The 14,963-nt window shown below is 34.3% G+C and overlaps 1 long non-coding RNA gene across 3 annotated transcripts in view; it reads right to left on the bottom strand.

Annotated features, from left to right (window-relative positions):
* Nucleotides 1-212: 212 nt before the first annotated feature.
* The window catches only part of LOC103215287 (uncharacterized), a 53,094-nt gene continuing 38,343 nt past the window's right edge, over nucleotides 213-14,963 (bottom strand). For 2 of the 3 annotated variants that reach the window (XR_012093635.1, XR_012093636.1), the window contains 3 exons: nucleotides 10,516-10,637; nucleotides 9,137-9,460; nucleotides 213-8,271 (listed from right to left, as the gene is read on the bottom strand). This is a non-coding gene — a long non-coding RNA (uncharacterized lncRNA). The remainder of the gene's footprint in view (nucleotides 8,272-9,136; nucleotides 9,461-10,515; nucleotides 10,638-14,963) is intronic. The other variant, XR_005235887.2, reaches the window with a different exon arrangement.

Genomic DNA, 14,963 nt, shown 5'->3' with positions numbered 1-14,963 from the left:
GCAAAAAATAGAAAAATTGACCTTTGTAAAATAAACTTATGCTTCGAAAGACACTATCAAGAAAATAAAAAGATAACAAACAGAAGGGGAGAAAGTGTTTGCATATCATATATCTAATAAGGACTTCTATGTAGAACTCTTAAATGTTATGTAAGGAACGTTCACAAATTAAGAGTAGAAAGAAAAAATAACTAATCCAAATAAACATATCAAAAAATATGAAAAGAAATTTATTTAAAGAAGATCTGCAAATGGCCAATAAGCACATGAAAAGATGCCCAACATCATTAGTCATTGCAGAATGGAGGCAAAACTGCAATAAGATACCATTTCACATACACAAGGATAGCTAGAATAAAAACGTTAGGTGAGGACAAATGTTGATGAAGCTGTGGAGAGGTCAGAACCCTCATACACTGCAGGTGGGCATGTAAAATGGTCCAGCCATGTTGCAAAACAGTCTTGACGTTCCAAAAAAAACTTTCAACACAGACTTACCGTATGATCCAGTGATTCGACTGCAAAGGGAAATAAAAACATATGTCCACACATAAACTTGTACACAAATGTTCATAGCAAATTTTTCCTACTAGCTAAAAGGTGAAAACAACCCAAATGTCTATCAACTGATGAGTGGATAAATAAAATATGGTACAATATATAATTGAATATTTTTTGCCCATAAAAAAAAATAAGTACTGAATCATGCTCAATGTGGATAAACCTTGAAAACTTAGTGAAATGTTAAGTCAAAGTAGCCAAATAAAAGATCATATATTGCATAATTCCATTTACATGACATGCACAGGATAGGCAATACTGTAAAGATGGAAACTAGATAAATGGTTGCCTAGGACCAAGGGTGGGGAGTGGGGATTGGGGATGATAGCTAAGGGTTATTGTGGTAGGAAGGACTGACTAAAGTATTCCAAAATTGAGTGTGATTTTGGTTGCACAGCTCTGAGAATACACTAAAAATCATTGATTTATACACATCACAGGGTAAGTTATATCATACGTGAACTCTATCTCAATAAAACTGTTGCCCCCCAAAAAAGTCTGTATTAGAAATGCTGCAAGTAGAAGCGTCTACGAGAGATGTGCTGTGATGTCTAAAATTTGCTTTAAGATATTGCAGAAAAAGTAACCAAGGCCTTATTTTACTATGTCCTCTAATTGTGTGTATGTTTTAAACATTGTATCTTAAAACTTACAATACAGATATTAAGAAAATGCTAGTAGTTGGCTTTAGGAAATTTGACATTATTTGCTAAAAATAATGATTTCTCAGTCCTGTCAGCCTCTTGATGCCTTCCCAGTCACTATAGCACACTTCTCAACATCAAATAAGAAGCTCACTTTCAAATGATGTCATCGGAGCAGTAGAATACTTTTTTTGTCCAAATCAGTCAGTAGAGGGACCTACTGATGGTGATTTGACTCCCAAGTTGTGAGCTTACCTTCCTTTCTAATCAGAACAAAGTTCAAAGCCCAGCTCCTCCTGTGCTCATAGATTTGAGTGGTGGTGATGCAAACTCATCAGCTCAACTCCACAAATGGAAGCTTTGTGCATTGCATGAATATGCTTTCTTTATAATTTTATGCAGGATTCTGTTATTCCAGGCTTTGCTTATTTTAAAAATGCTGCACTTCTTATAATCACTGGTGAAGATTTTGCCCTTAATCTTTGGGTATAGAGATATGGCAATAAAGTGATTGAAGTAACAAAATTACCTCAATTTTCATTTACATCTCAGAATTCATTACATTCCCATCAATTTCAGCCTTTTCTGTGGAATAAAATTATAGAATGATCTTTACTGTAGGTGACATGAAAGAAATAGTTGCGATCTTAATGTTCATCACTCTGGTTGGTGTAGGTTTACACACACACAATAGGCAGAAAATGTTTTCCGCAGGTAGTCCCTGGTTCTTCATAAATCTTATTCAAATGAGTGTTGAGATTTGTGTTGTTTTTGTTGGTTGTAGTTCATGTAACCATGATAACATGTAAACAGATCATTCATCTTGTTTTAATATGATGCAGCATTAGTCAACTTTCTTGTATATAACGTGGTTTTCTCTGGCTGAAAAAAAAATTATGAAGGTAAATAATAAAATAACAAGATACTCTTTTCCTGACACCAGAAATAGGAGGGAAAATGCAAGGAGCAATTCCCAAGCAAACTAAATATTTATCTAGAAAGTAAACTAATCTAAAAATGACTAAATTTACCTTGAATTGGAAAAATTGTTTTCTGCAACCAAGCAGAGATGATAACCCAATGTTTAAATTCACTTCCATTATTGAGAAATACATGAGTGATATTTCTGCATATTCAAATCTGACTCGAAATTCATTTTTGCTCCACAGACTCAATGTATTAAAACACTTGCGTTGTGTCCAGTCTTAAAACAATGTGAGCAGATAAAAGTAGTTCCTCATTTACACTTGAAAATAAGTTTTATAGAAATGGGAGGTGAAGCAGAGAAAATAAAATCAGACCCTCATCTTATTTCTAGACAAATAGGTATAAAACATTAACTCCTCTCCTACACCCGGTGCTACTCACATTAGCTTCCCCCACACTACCATTTTTCTTCTTTCAACCACCATTCTATCCCCTCCCTCTTGCTTCTTCCTCATCCAATTTATCTGGCATCATTGTTACTATTTCACAAACCACAGCTTCTACTAACTGTAATTTGTCTGGCAGTCCCATTTCTTCAGAAACATTGACTACTTTCCTGACCACAGTCTCTCCTGCTCTTACTGACCAACATCAAGCATTTGGAAGATAATTACATGGTCAAATAATGTTCTCCAATAACCTTTCTCTGCTTAACATCTGTGCCTCCAATACACTCACAAAAAACACACAGGCTCACAAACACAAAACACAATTCTGAGTACCATTCACCACAGAGAATTTAGTATTTAGTCCCAGAAGTTTTATTGAATTAAGAAAACAAGTCGTTAAGGAGCAAAATAACTACATTAATATTACTGTAGTCTGGAGCTAGGCTTCCGTTGTTTTCATTTGCTTTGCTTCATTTTGGTTTTGATTCTGTTAATCACAGAGCAGGTTAACGTCATCTTCTCTTTTCTCTCAGTCTCCATCCATGATTAGCCTTGTTCCCTTTGTAATCAGAATTGATGAATCAGCAACCTATGACAAATGCAGGCTCAGAATGGCTATTCTTAGGAAAACTTATCAACACCACTTGGAAAATTATTGTCATTTCAGAAATTAAGCATAAAATCCCGAATTAGCAGGGGCATCTTTGTTGGCATATCACTGCTTCTTGAATGCAGAATGATTCATCCAAGTGCCTTAAATCTAGTTCCTGAAGTATTGATTCCATAGTTGTTTGTTTATGTACATTTCAGTTCATTTGAGTAACAAATATCTTCCCCATTAAACTAAACTACCTGTTGGTAAGGGTCATGGCTTTGTTTACCAAATTTAGCACCCCACAGTTCCTGGAAAAGCAAAGGCATTCAATAATATTTTTGACTAACTGAATGACTAAAGCATTTTAATAATATTCAGGGAACAACATAGCTCCAGAGGTCCTCAGGTTTAAGTAGGGAAATCTCTACCATATTGGAATGGTATTAATTAAAATTCCTTCTGCTAAAGATAAAATCTGACTACCTCCTCATCAACTGACGTTATTTTCTCTGGTCTATGTCTTTACTGTATCTCCATTGTGTACATGATTCCGCTGTGTTCATAAGATCTTGTTTTAATCTATGTATTGTATACCTATTTTAATTCTTGATTCTGAACTTACAAAGACTAGGCACTGAGTCTTAGTTTTCCCCAATTTCCCAACTCCTGCCACATTTCCTGGCATGTGATACACACAAAAAGACTTTGAACTAGTTGAATAAAAGTATAAGTAGGATCAATGAGATGTGTTAATTATTTTGGTAGAATTTCTACGTATTTATCTTTCAGTGTTGTGGCTCCTCACAAATGCAGGCATGAAAATGCTGCCAAGAACCCTAATAGCTTGCATTCCAGGCTTGAATATGTCCTGGGCAGGGATTCTGGACAAAACGAAAGTGGGAAGAACACACCTTCTAATTTTAGAAAAGTGTTCTACAGTAGAAAATATACTGACTTGAAAGTCAAAGGAGTTAGATGAGTATTTGGCCAAGAATGTGTTAAGCAACATCTCTGTTACAATTTGTATATCTGGAAAGTTGAAAGCCATGAGAGTGGTATGTAGTTTTTAGGATATACAATGATATAAAACTTAATTCAAATTCCATCTTTGTTACCAGGAACCTGGGCAAGTTACTCAGCCTGTGTGAGTGTTAATTCTTTCCACCGTATATTGAGATAATACCTAACTGGGAGAGTTGATCTGTAAATTATAATTACAAGGAGCTCAGCCCTACACTTGAAAAATACCGGAGACTGTTGTGTGTTATAAGATAAACTGAAATAATAAATAAGAATAGCAAGTCTATTGCTAAAGAAATGGAAAGAATAAGTTTTTAAATTCCTTGGACAGTAATGAGTGGATCTTATACAAAAGCAACCATATTGTTTGATAGAAGAAGAAACCTATTGCTGCTTGGCAGATACTTACAGATAACTGAGCACTGTGGCTTACACATATGAAAAGAAACAAATTCTGCTGGAAGTAATTCTCAACATGAAAGTGAACTGTTCACAAATACACAGTCTCCCAAGACAAAGCAGAGACATCAGTCACACTGCTAATGGCAACTCAGTCAGGTGCGAAGAAGAAAACAATTTTCTAACGTTTCTGAAGGGCCTCAAGAGAGGAACTATTCAATTCCCCTTCTGCCCATTAAAAACGCAAACTGTCATATTCTGCTGGTCATCTCAGAAGAGAAAAAAAGCGTATTAAACAGAATTATTTAGAATAGTTTCAGGTTTCCTATTCACAGGCTTGGGAGAGTGCTGTCTCTCATATATCATGTAGGTGACAGTACTGAACTAAACTGTTCAGTACTGTCAGTAACTAAACTGTTCAGTACCGTTCAGAGAGGATGGGTTGCCCTCTCTTCCAAACACATAGAAATGCTTGACAAAATATAAGATAGCTGAGTTCCAAACCAGAAAAAACAAAATCAAGTGTATTTTTAAGTGTGTGTTCAAAGCTAAAAGAATCAAGACTTGCTGTAGGAGGCTTTGGACCCACAAGTTGGAATTAGGAGAAATGGTATTAATTCCTAAGTCGGTACAGGAAATGAGAGCTCGGGTTTCTGTGAAGCAGAGTTGGAACACGTCAATGGTATAAAAACCTTTAAGAGCTTAAAACCTCTAAGAGCTGCATTGTTCATGCATCTAGGAACAGAAAAAAACAAATGCTCTCACTATCCTAAGAAAGGGGCAAAGAAGATTGCAAGCAAACAAGAGCCACAGTTAGAAATAGAGTTCATGGTTAGAAATCAGAAATCTTAGAATTCTGTTAGGACACAAAGGGGAGGACATAGAGGATTTGCATGGTGTGATCACTGTTGTTTTTTGAGTATCAAAATGAGTCTAGAACAGGTAAAATCCTTAATGCTTTAGCAGTAGCAAACTCGAAATATATTTATAGAATGCTTTCCACAATGAAATTCCATTAAACACAACCTCTCTACTAATGATCTGAGAGGGTGGATGGGGATTAAGAATGAAGAAAAGTAGACAGCCTGCCCAACTACAGCAGGAAAATAGGAATTGTAGGATGAGCACTCAAGGACTGGCCATTTGCCAGACTGAAGTCAAGATGAAGATTGTCAGATGGAAAGAAGATACGAGCTTATGAATGAGACCAATGAAAGCAAGTCTGTGTCTAAGACTATCAGATAAGCTGAAACCTCAAAGTCAAAGAGAAAAGTCTTAAAAGTTAACAGGTTAAGAGGGAAAAACACAAGCTCTAGGTTCTCCTTTCCCTGGATTAACTCTCCGTCTGTCTCTGCTGCTGTTGCACACTTCATAATCTGGGACGCTGACTTTTACAGCTCAGGTCCCATGGGGTTGCCTGCTCCCCAGCACCTAGTTCATTTCAGCCCGTGCAAGAAACTGGCAGAGGATTGCAAAGCTAGAGGGGAGAGCGACAGAGAATATTTGTTTCCTGCATCCCCTGATTTAGTGTGGTCCTGCCCAGGGCTTCATCCCTGTATGGTGATATCTTCTTCTGTTGCTCCGATTCTCACCCAGGTTCTGGAAACATTACTTCCTCAGCTTTTAGGTACAGGCTTAAAGGAATGCTGGATCCCCCTTTATGTGTGTGTGGGACCCTGGAAGACATCAACATTTCTTGTCTGTTTCCTTAGCCTCACCCACATCAGCATGTACAGTCCCTTTATAAAATCCCTTGAATATGCTCTGCTTGCAAAGACCAAGGCTTGCTCCAACAGATTACCTACAAGAAGAGAAAATTAGTCAGGCATCATATTTCTTATTAGAAATAACAATAACTCTTCAAATAAAGGACTCTAGGGAAGACTTTGGTTTAGAACTATATGTCTAACTGAATTATTGCTCATGAGTAAGCAAAAATAGGAAAAAAAAACCCTTAAAACAACCACAAAACAGTTGCAAAAGATTCTTAATAATGTTAAAAGACTAATTAAATGATGCACTTTTGTATAAAAGAAAGAGAGTCAAATTCAAGACAAAGTAGCAATGAACAAAGTGACAATCGCGTGTAATCTCAATCTCAATCTCATACTGCCTTTAACAAAGTCTACCGTGGTGAGTATAATAAAAAGAAATGTGTACTAAAATACTAGACATCAGTAAGGTGGAGGATCACAGTTATATCTTTTTAGGTTTTATGTATTGCTTGAGAAGACTGTCTTACTAATTGACAACAATCTTGAAATCAAGTAAATGTGGTAAAATTTTTACAGAAAAACATCAAGAATAAAACAGAATTAACGTATTCCAAACCAATAAACAAACTAGATGGTCTAATACCAAACAAAGAAACGAGTCTTGAGAACAAAATATGTCATGACTACTGAATGAAACTACTTTTCCATGGTATTTATTTTCATGTAAGAGAAGCTAAAAAGCTTTTTGGAATTGTCGGTTTATTTTTCTATTTTTTGTTTCCACTAAAGTCCTAGTCCACTTACACCTCTTCAATATATCATGTTGTCTGCCTGCATCCAAGTCTATCTGTTCTTATCACATTTTTTTCAGAAGTTTCCCATCAAAATTAATGCAGATAAAAAATAAATGCACTAATACAGGTTGGAATATTGAACTAGAGACAAAGAGTAAGAGTTCAGCCTGAATCTTGACTTTAGGCCAAGACAGCTTACGCACTTCTCAAACAATAATATTTACCATATTTAAGGTAGCATATTTGGTGCTGAAGGGAATTAAAAACAGAAAGATGGGTTTTGTGGGTTTGAGACCTTGTGATATAAATAAGTTATAAATAGTGTCTGGCAACAGATGGGAAACCAAGAATATCATTCACTTTTTTCATAATGGTTATGAATAATGGAACTTGTCCTAAAAATCTGCAAAATTTTTAAATTCTAGGTTTTATTTTGCCCTTTGGCCTTATGCACCATTGAAAAGCATATTCTATCCCCATCTTACATAGAAATATTAATGCTAAGACTTAAAAAGAGATATTAATGTTAGATAAATAAGATTGGCTGTCTAATTTACATCTTTAAGAAGTTGATCAGAAAAACAGAAGATTTTTTTTTAAGTTGAGAATAGCTGACTTCTTTTCTTGCAAAAATACTGCAGGTCATTTCATCATTCAAGTGTTCTTAATAAAAGTTTCCTCCTCAGTAATCTTTGAAGTTATTTTTTCTTATTATATAATAACCAAAAAGCTTATTATAAACAGTAACTATTCTATATAAGACAGTTGGATTATGGTGGGGAAACCTTTAGGAGAATATGTGAATTGTGGAATAAACTTTAAAATTAATATATTTTCTTATTCAGTTAAAAGGCGTCCTTTTTGTTGTTGTTCAGCTGAGGATTTCTTTCCCTATAGTAAGGCAGTCTCATTGCTTAAAAACAATATGTTGATTTATATTCTAGCACAAGCTCCTTAATATGGGTAATTATCATGAGAACACACCTCTAGAAAAGACTCCAAACCACTTCTTACGACAACATAACTCCTTATGGTTTTATACAGTTCAGAGTTGGATATGATTTTCAAGAATACACTTGTAACCGAAGAGTTCTACTCTTCCTTCCTCATTATATTCAAATCCCATTAAGAACAGAAGTGACATTTCATGTTTTGTTATTTATTGTGCTGAAATTAAAAAAAACACAACATCTCACATATTTTTGACATATTCTCCCATTAGTATTGAGTGCCTAAATAATTTGAGCTATGTGATGTTAAGGAAAAGCAGTTCTTAAAATACTAACTTTTAGGCAGTTTATTCATCATTTACAAGCAAAGCTCTTTGATGCAGACCTTCACTAATGGTTAGGCAACTGGACACGATTTTTCATTCTTAGTAACCTAAAGTGCCACTTTACAAGAACCCTAAAAGCACCAATGTAAAATATTGAATCTTTGCTTCTGTCAGGGTTTTAATTAAACATTTTGTTCTGTGAATGTTTTTGACTTTGAACTTATTTTTATGTGTTTAAATGCAGCTTATGCTTAGTTTATTGTTTCATTGCTTCACTAACCAATATATATTCAAAATAACAGAATAATTTTAGCACTTATCAATTATGACCACAAAACTGAACTTAATAAACATTTGTGATTATAAATCTGAATAAAACTAATACTTATATTTCTCCAGAAGCACTTCTTTAGTATCATGCAATTTATAGTCATTACTTCATTTAGAAAAAATATGTGTTCTTACTTGACAAAAATTCTAGTGAAGCTTGTTTCACTATTTGTAAATTAGGATTGCAAAGAAAAATGATTGTATTTACTGTGACTGAAGGATAATACTTGACTATAAATTAGACCGAAGTATGTGAAATTAAAATAAAAGATTATAAAAACAATAAGCTATAAAACAAATTGTTACATATTGTTAGATTTGTATACATTTTGATTATAATTAACAAGTTCACCTTAAACTACCTTATATTTTAAAGCTATACAATTGAACATGACTGGTATTTGGCTCTTGTCACATGTGACTCACCAGTGGAATTTGTTGACTTCCGAATCAGTTTATAACTTGGTTAATGAAACGAGTCCATTGTTAAAGAATATAAGTGATGCAATAATTTCAAGCACCATGAAATTGTCTAAATAGTCATTCCAAATGCCTGTCCTCACTCTTGACTCCGCGATATACAGTCCCTGGACCAGAACCAGTTTTGAGACTCCACTTGGAGCAGCACAGTCACGTGGTCCCAGGAGGGCAGTGCCAGGGACTATTCCCTGGGAGAAAGGTGAAGCCCACATAATGCACTGCCTTTGATCATAACTCAAGAAGATTTACTTCAGTAGCCAGTGGAGAGTTCTGAAAGTAAGAAAATGGAATTATCAGTCTTAGGAAGATTAGTCACACCAAAGTGTTTCAGATGGTGTGAATAATGGAAGGCGAGAGTCAAGATAATTTAAATAATCCAGAGACTGGGCTAGAATGATGATGCTGAATTTGAGAAGAAGCAGGCAACTGAAAGTAAAATCAAATTTAATAGGGTTTTAACGCTGATGTTTCTATTGCCATGTTTTAAATTTCTAACAATATATCATCCTTAGCAGGTCTTAGTGAAACAAAATGTATGTGTAGATATTTAAAAATATATTTTATACAATCCTCAAAATAAAACAAACATGGTGACATCTGTCTCCTGTCTCAAAGCAAAGAACATACTGGCAAAAGTTGTGGGAAATTGACATTTCTAGAACTACAGTGGGAAATTGACATTTCTAGAACTACAGAAATCAACCAAAGTTCTGAAAGAATCTGGAGCATATTGATTTAAGAAAAACGTCTGCGTATTAGTAAGCACGGTGAGTGTGTTTTAACACGCCCTATTTTCTTTTATCTCTCCAGATTTGTGACAGGTTTGAAGTCAGCAGCCTCAACATCATAATGAAAACCAGAAATCTACAGCCTTTTACTGGGGTTGGGGAAGAGGTGTAGAAACCATCTAAAACTTGCTTCCAGAAAATTGTAATTATTTGTCTTACTGGTAACACCCTAAAAGATCCTCATTTGCAGGGATTTTAATGATTTGACCTGAATCTGATCCTACGTAGTGTAGCTTTTGCCTCAAGAACCTTTGCCAAAAACAACCAGTGGTGATGGTTTAATATCCCAGATGCCAGAGATGACAAGAACGGGCGAGGCAAACAAAAAACTGAACAAAAACTAAAACTAAAAAGCTGTGGGTCGAGATGTCCATAGAAGGCTTTAAAAATGCTGACATGTCTGGGCACACCTGTAATCCCAGCACTTTGGGAAGCCAAGACAGGCAGATCACCTAAGGTCAGGAGTTCAAGACCAGCCTGGCCAACAAGGGGAAACCCTGTCTCTACTAAAAATACAAAATTTAGTCAGGTGAGTACCTGTAATTCCAGCTACTTGGGAGGCTGAGGCAGGAAAATCCCTTGAACCAGGGAGGCAGAGGTTGCAGTGAGCCAAGATCACGTCACTGCACTCCAGCCTTGGTGGCAGAGTGAGACTCCATCTGAAACAATAATAATAATAATAAAATAAACAAATAAATAATTAAATATCTCTGACATATTTACAACACAAACTGAGAAGCTTACACGTTTGGGAATGTCCCTATGTATGTCCAAGAAATACCCTAAGTAAGACTCTTACCTTTGCTAGACCTTGAGACCTTGTTCACGTAGGGGGTGGGGGTTAAAGCAGAATTGTAAACACTGCCTGACTGAGTGTTGAGCTGTGTCCCAAAATCCACTCAAAACGAATGAGCAAGCACTAGGGGATTACTGGTTGTAGCCTTCTAAAAAATAGAACTCAAGCTAACTGAGCAGAGAGTACAATGACCACAAATGACAAATAATACAGATATTAAGGAATTAGTCCAAGAAAATAGCTAAGCAACAGCAAAAATAATTCAAGGAAAGTATGAGAGTAATGTCTAACCAAATAAAGAATATCAATAAAGAAATATAAATTACCAAAAGATAGCAATTCTGGAGTTGAAAATTACAATAGCTGAAATAAAAATGTACTAGAGTAGTTCAGCAGAAGATATAAGACAGTGCAGGAAGAATCAGTGAATTTGAAAATGGATTAATTAAAATGATTTACTTTGTTAATAAAATAGCAGAAAAATAATTTTAAAAGGGAAAGGGCAAAGCCTGAGAGACCCCTGGGACACTGCAAGCATTCCAGCATACACATGATGACAGTCTCCTACAGAGATGAGAAAGAAAAGGGGACAGAAAAAGTATGGAAGAAATAAAAATAAAAGCATCACATATTTGTTGAAAGACATGAACATACACATCCAAGAAACGCAGTAAACTCTAGTATGAAAAATTCAAAGACATCTACAATAAAACACATCATAGTCAATGAAACACATCATAGCCAAACTGTCAAAACGCAAGTCAAAGAGAGAATATTGAAGCAACTCATCAAGGTATCCTTAATAAGATTAGTAGCTGATTTTTCATCAGAAGCCATAAGGATTAGAAGACAATGGGATGATATATGCAAAATGCTGGAAAAAAAAAAACAGTCAACCAAGAATTCTATACACAGTAAAATTATACTTCAAAATGAAAGAAATTAAGAGATCCCCATTTAAACACAAACCAGGAAAATTTATACACAGCATATCTGTCCTGAAAGAAATATTAAGAAAATCCTTTAAACTCATAGACACTAGAAAAAAAAATTCAAGTCCACACAATACAATGAAGAGCTTTGGTAAAAGTAACTACAAAAGTAAACACAAAATACAGAACACCTGTATTTATTTTTGTAACTTTTTCTTCCACATGTGACATATAATGAGTAAATACGTAATGAGTATAAAAATAGTAGCACAAATGAGAGGAAAAATAGAAATATACAAAAGCAAATTTTTATATAATCTTAAATCATCTTGGATTTAATTTAAACTAGATTGTTATAAATTCAGATGGCTATTTTAATTTCCCGGGCAACTACTAAGAAAATAACAAAAATAAAATAAAATAAATGACAGCATAATTTAAGTAGCACAGTAGAATATATTTATTTAACATAAGAGAGTGAAATAATTGAGGAATAAAATAATAAAAAGGATAAACAGTATATAAAATCAAATAAAGTGGCAGACATAAATCATACTTTATTAATAACTACATCCAAGGTAAATAGACTGACCACTTTGTGAAAAGGTAGAAGTTGACAGAATGAATTTTTAAAAAATGATCTGATGGTATATTGTATGCAAAAGATGCGCATTAGATTTAAACACAAAATGGAATGAAAGTAAAATGATAAATTTAAAAAGGATATTATAAAAACTGTAACCAATAATAGCTATCTTAACATCAAGTAAAAGAGATTTTAAGACCCAAAATAATTACTAGGTAAAAGGGATATTTTATAATTATAAAAGGCTTAATAAGTCAAGAAGAGATAACATTTATTAAAATATATGCATTTAACAACAGAATCACAGTATGCAAAAAACAAAAACTAATTGAAATGAAAAAAAGCAGAAAATTTGACAGTAATAATTAGAGACAAAAATACTAACTTTCAGTAATGGATCCAACAACTAGATAGAAGATTGATGAGGAAATAGAGAACATGATAAACACTATAAGCCAACAAGATCAAACAGACATAAATAGAACACGCCATCCACTGATATCAGGGTACATATTCATCTCAAGTGAATATGGAACATTGTCCAGAACAGACTATGTATTTGGCCTAAAACCAAATTTCAATAAATTTTTTAAAGTTTCAGTTTTAATAAACGAAGACATTTTCTTTGGCAATAATAGAATGAAATTACTAAACAGAGAAAAAATCACAAGGAAAATTAGTAAATACTTGGGATGAATCATGCAGCAAACCACCATGGCACGTGTATACCTAACAAACCTGCACCTTCTGCACATGCAACCCAGAATTTAAGAATAATAATAATAATAATAATAAAACACATACTGAAACTTATGGAATTCAGCTAAAACAATTTTGATGTAAAACTTGTAGCTGTAAATTCCTAAAATAAAAACAAATAAATATCTTAATAAAGAAACATTGAATCTTAAGAGACTGGAAAGAAGACCAAATTATCGCAAAGCAAGCAGAAGAAATGAAGTAATAAAGATTACACTGGAAGTAAATACAGAGAAAATAAACAAAAGTTGATTGCACAAACTTTGACAAATTTCAACAAAATTTATAAACCTTTAGCTAGGATGACCAAAAAACTGATCAAATTATTAACATTAAAAATTAAGGAGTGTATATTACTATACTGATCTTATAAAAATGAAAAAGAATTATAATGGAATAGTATGAATAAGTGTACAAAAGTAGATAGCCTAGGTGAAATAGACGAATTCCTTGAAAGACATACAATACTGATCATGACTAATTAAGAAGTAGGAACTGTGAACCAACTTGTAACAAGTAAAGGAATTGAAATAATTGTCTTTATTTGCAGATGACATGATCCTTTACCTAGAAAACCATCGGCTCAGTCCAAAAGCTTCTTAAGCTGATAAGCAACTTCAGCAAAGTCTCAGGATACAAAATCGATGTGCAAAAATAGCTAGCATTTGTATACAACAATAGGCAAGCTGAGAGCCAAATCATAAATGAACTCCCATTCATAATTGCTACAAAGCAAATAAAATACCTGGAAATACAGCTAACAAGGGAAGTGAAGAACCTCTTCAAGGGGAACTACAAACTACTGCTCCAGGAAATCAGAGAGGACACAAAGAAATGTAAAAACATTTCGTGCTCATGTGTAGAAAGAATCAATATCATAAAAATGGCCATAGTATCCTAAGTAATTTATGGATTCAGACATCTTATCAAAATGTATAAAATGAACAGAAGTAAGTTCTCAAATTATAAAACTCTTAAAATAAATCACAGGCATACCTTTTTATGACCTTAGGTTTGTCAATGATTTATTTCATATGATACCCAGAACATAAGCATTCAAAGGAAGAATATAAACTGGACTTCATCAAGTTTAAAAACTTTTGTGTTCCAAAAGATTATATTAGGAAATTGAAAAGACAATCCATAAAATGTAGGAAATATTTGCAAATAATATACCTAATAAGGGTCTAAGATCCTGAGTCTATTAGATTAACCAATTTACAAAACCAGAGCCTTAGCCAATGTGCTACATATAATTTCCAGAGTGTTTTCCTTCATTTATCTGTGAATATTCTAATTTGTATATTTGCATACAACCCACTGTATGGATTGCTTTCTGTTCTCATAATTTCTGAATGAAAAGTGGGAAAAAAGAATTGGTATTACTACGAAAATATAGATAATTCTTCATATTTGTATCTAAATTATGAAAAACCTCAGTACCTCAAATTTAGAGTCTTTTTTTTTTTTAAATTTTACTTCCCAACACGAACAGTTCAGTGCCATCCTTTCAGCCTTACTGGCTGATAGTTTGGATATTTGCCTCCCTGAATCTCTTGCTGAAATGTAATTCCCAACGTTGGAGGTGGGGGTTGGTGGGAGGTGATTGGATCATGGCAGCCGATCCCTCATGAATGCCTTAGCGCCATCACCTTTGTCCCGTCCCCAGGATAGTGAGTGAGTTCTCATGAGATCTGTTTGTTTAAAATGTGGGACCTCCCCCTGTGCCCTTGATCCTGTTTTCACCATGTGACGTGCAAGCTTTCCCTTCCCCTTCCAACATGAGTTAAAATCTGCCTCCCCAGAGACAGACACTGGTGCCATGCTTCTTGTACAGCCTACAGAACCGTGAAGCAATTAAACCTCTTTTCTTATAAATTACTCAGTCTCAAGTATAAACTTCAAGTTGAAT

Source organism: Chlorocebus sabaeus, chromosome 8 (assembly GCF_047675955.1).
Source record: "Chlorocebus sabaeus isolate Y175 chromosome 8, mChlSab1.0.hap1, whole genome shotgun sequence".
In the NCBI taxonomy this organism is placed as follows: domain Eukaryota; kingdom Metazoa; phylum Chordata; class Mammalia; order Primates; family Cercopithecidae; genus Chlorocebus; species Chlorocebus sabaeus.
This window is presented reverse-complemented; position numbering and strand designations above follow the sequence as displayed.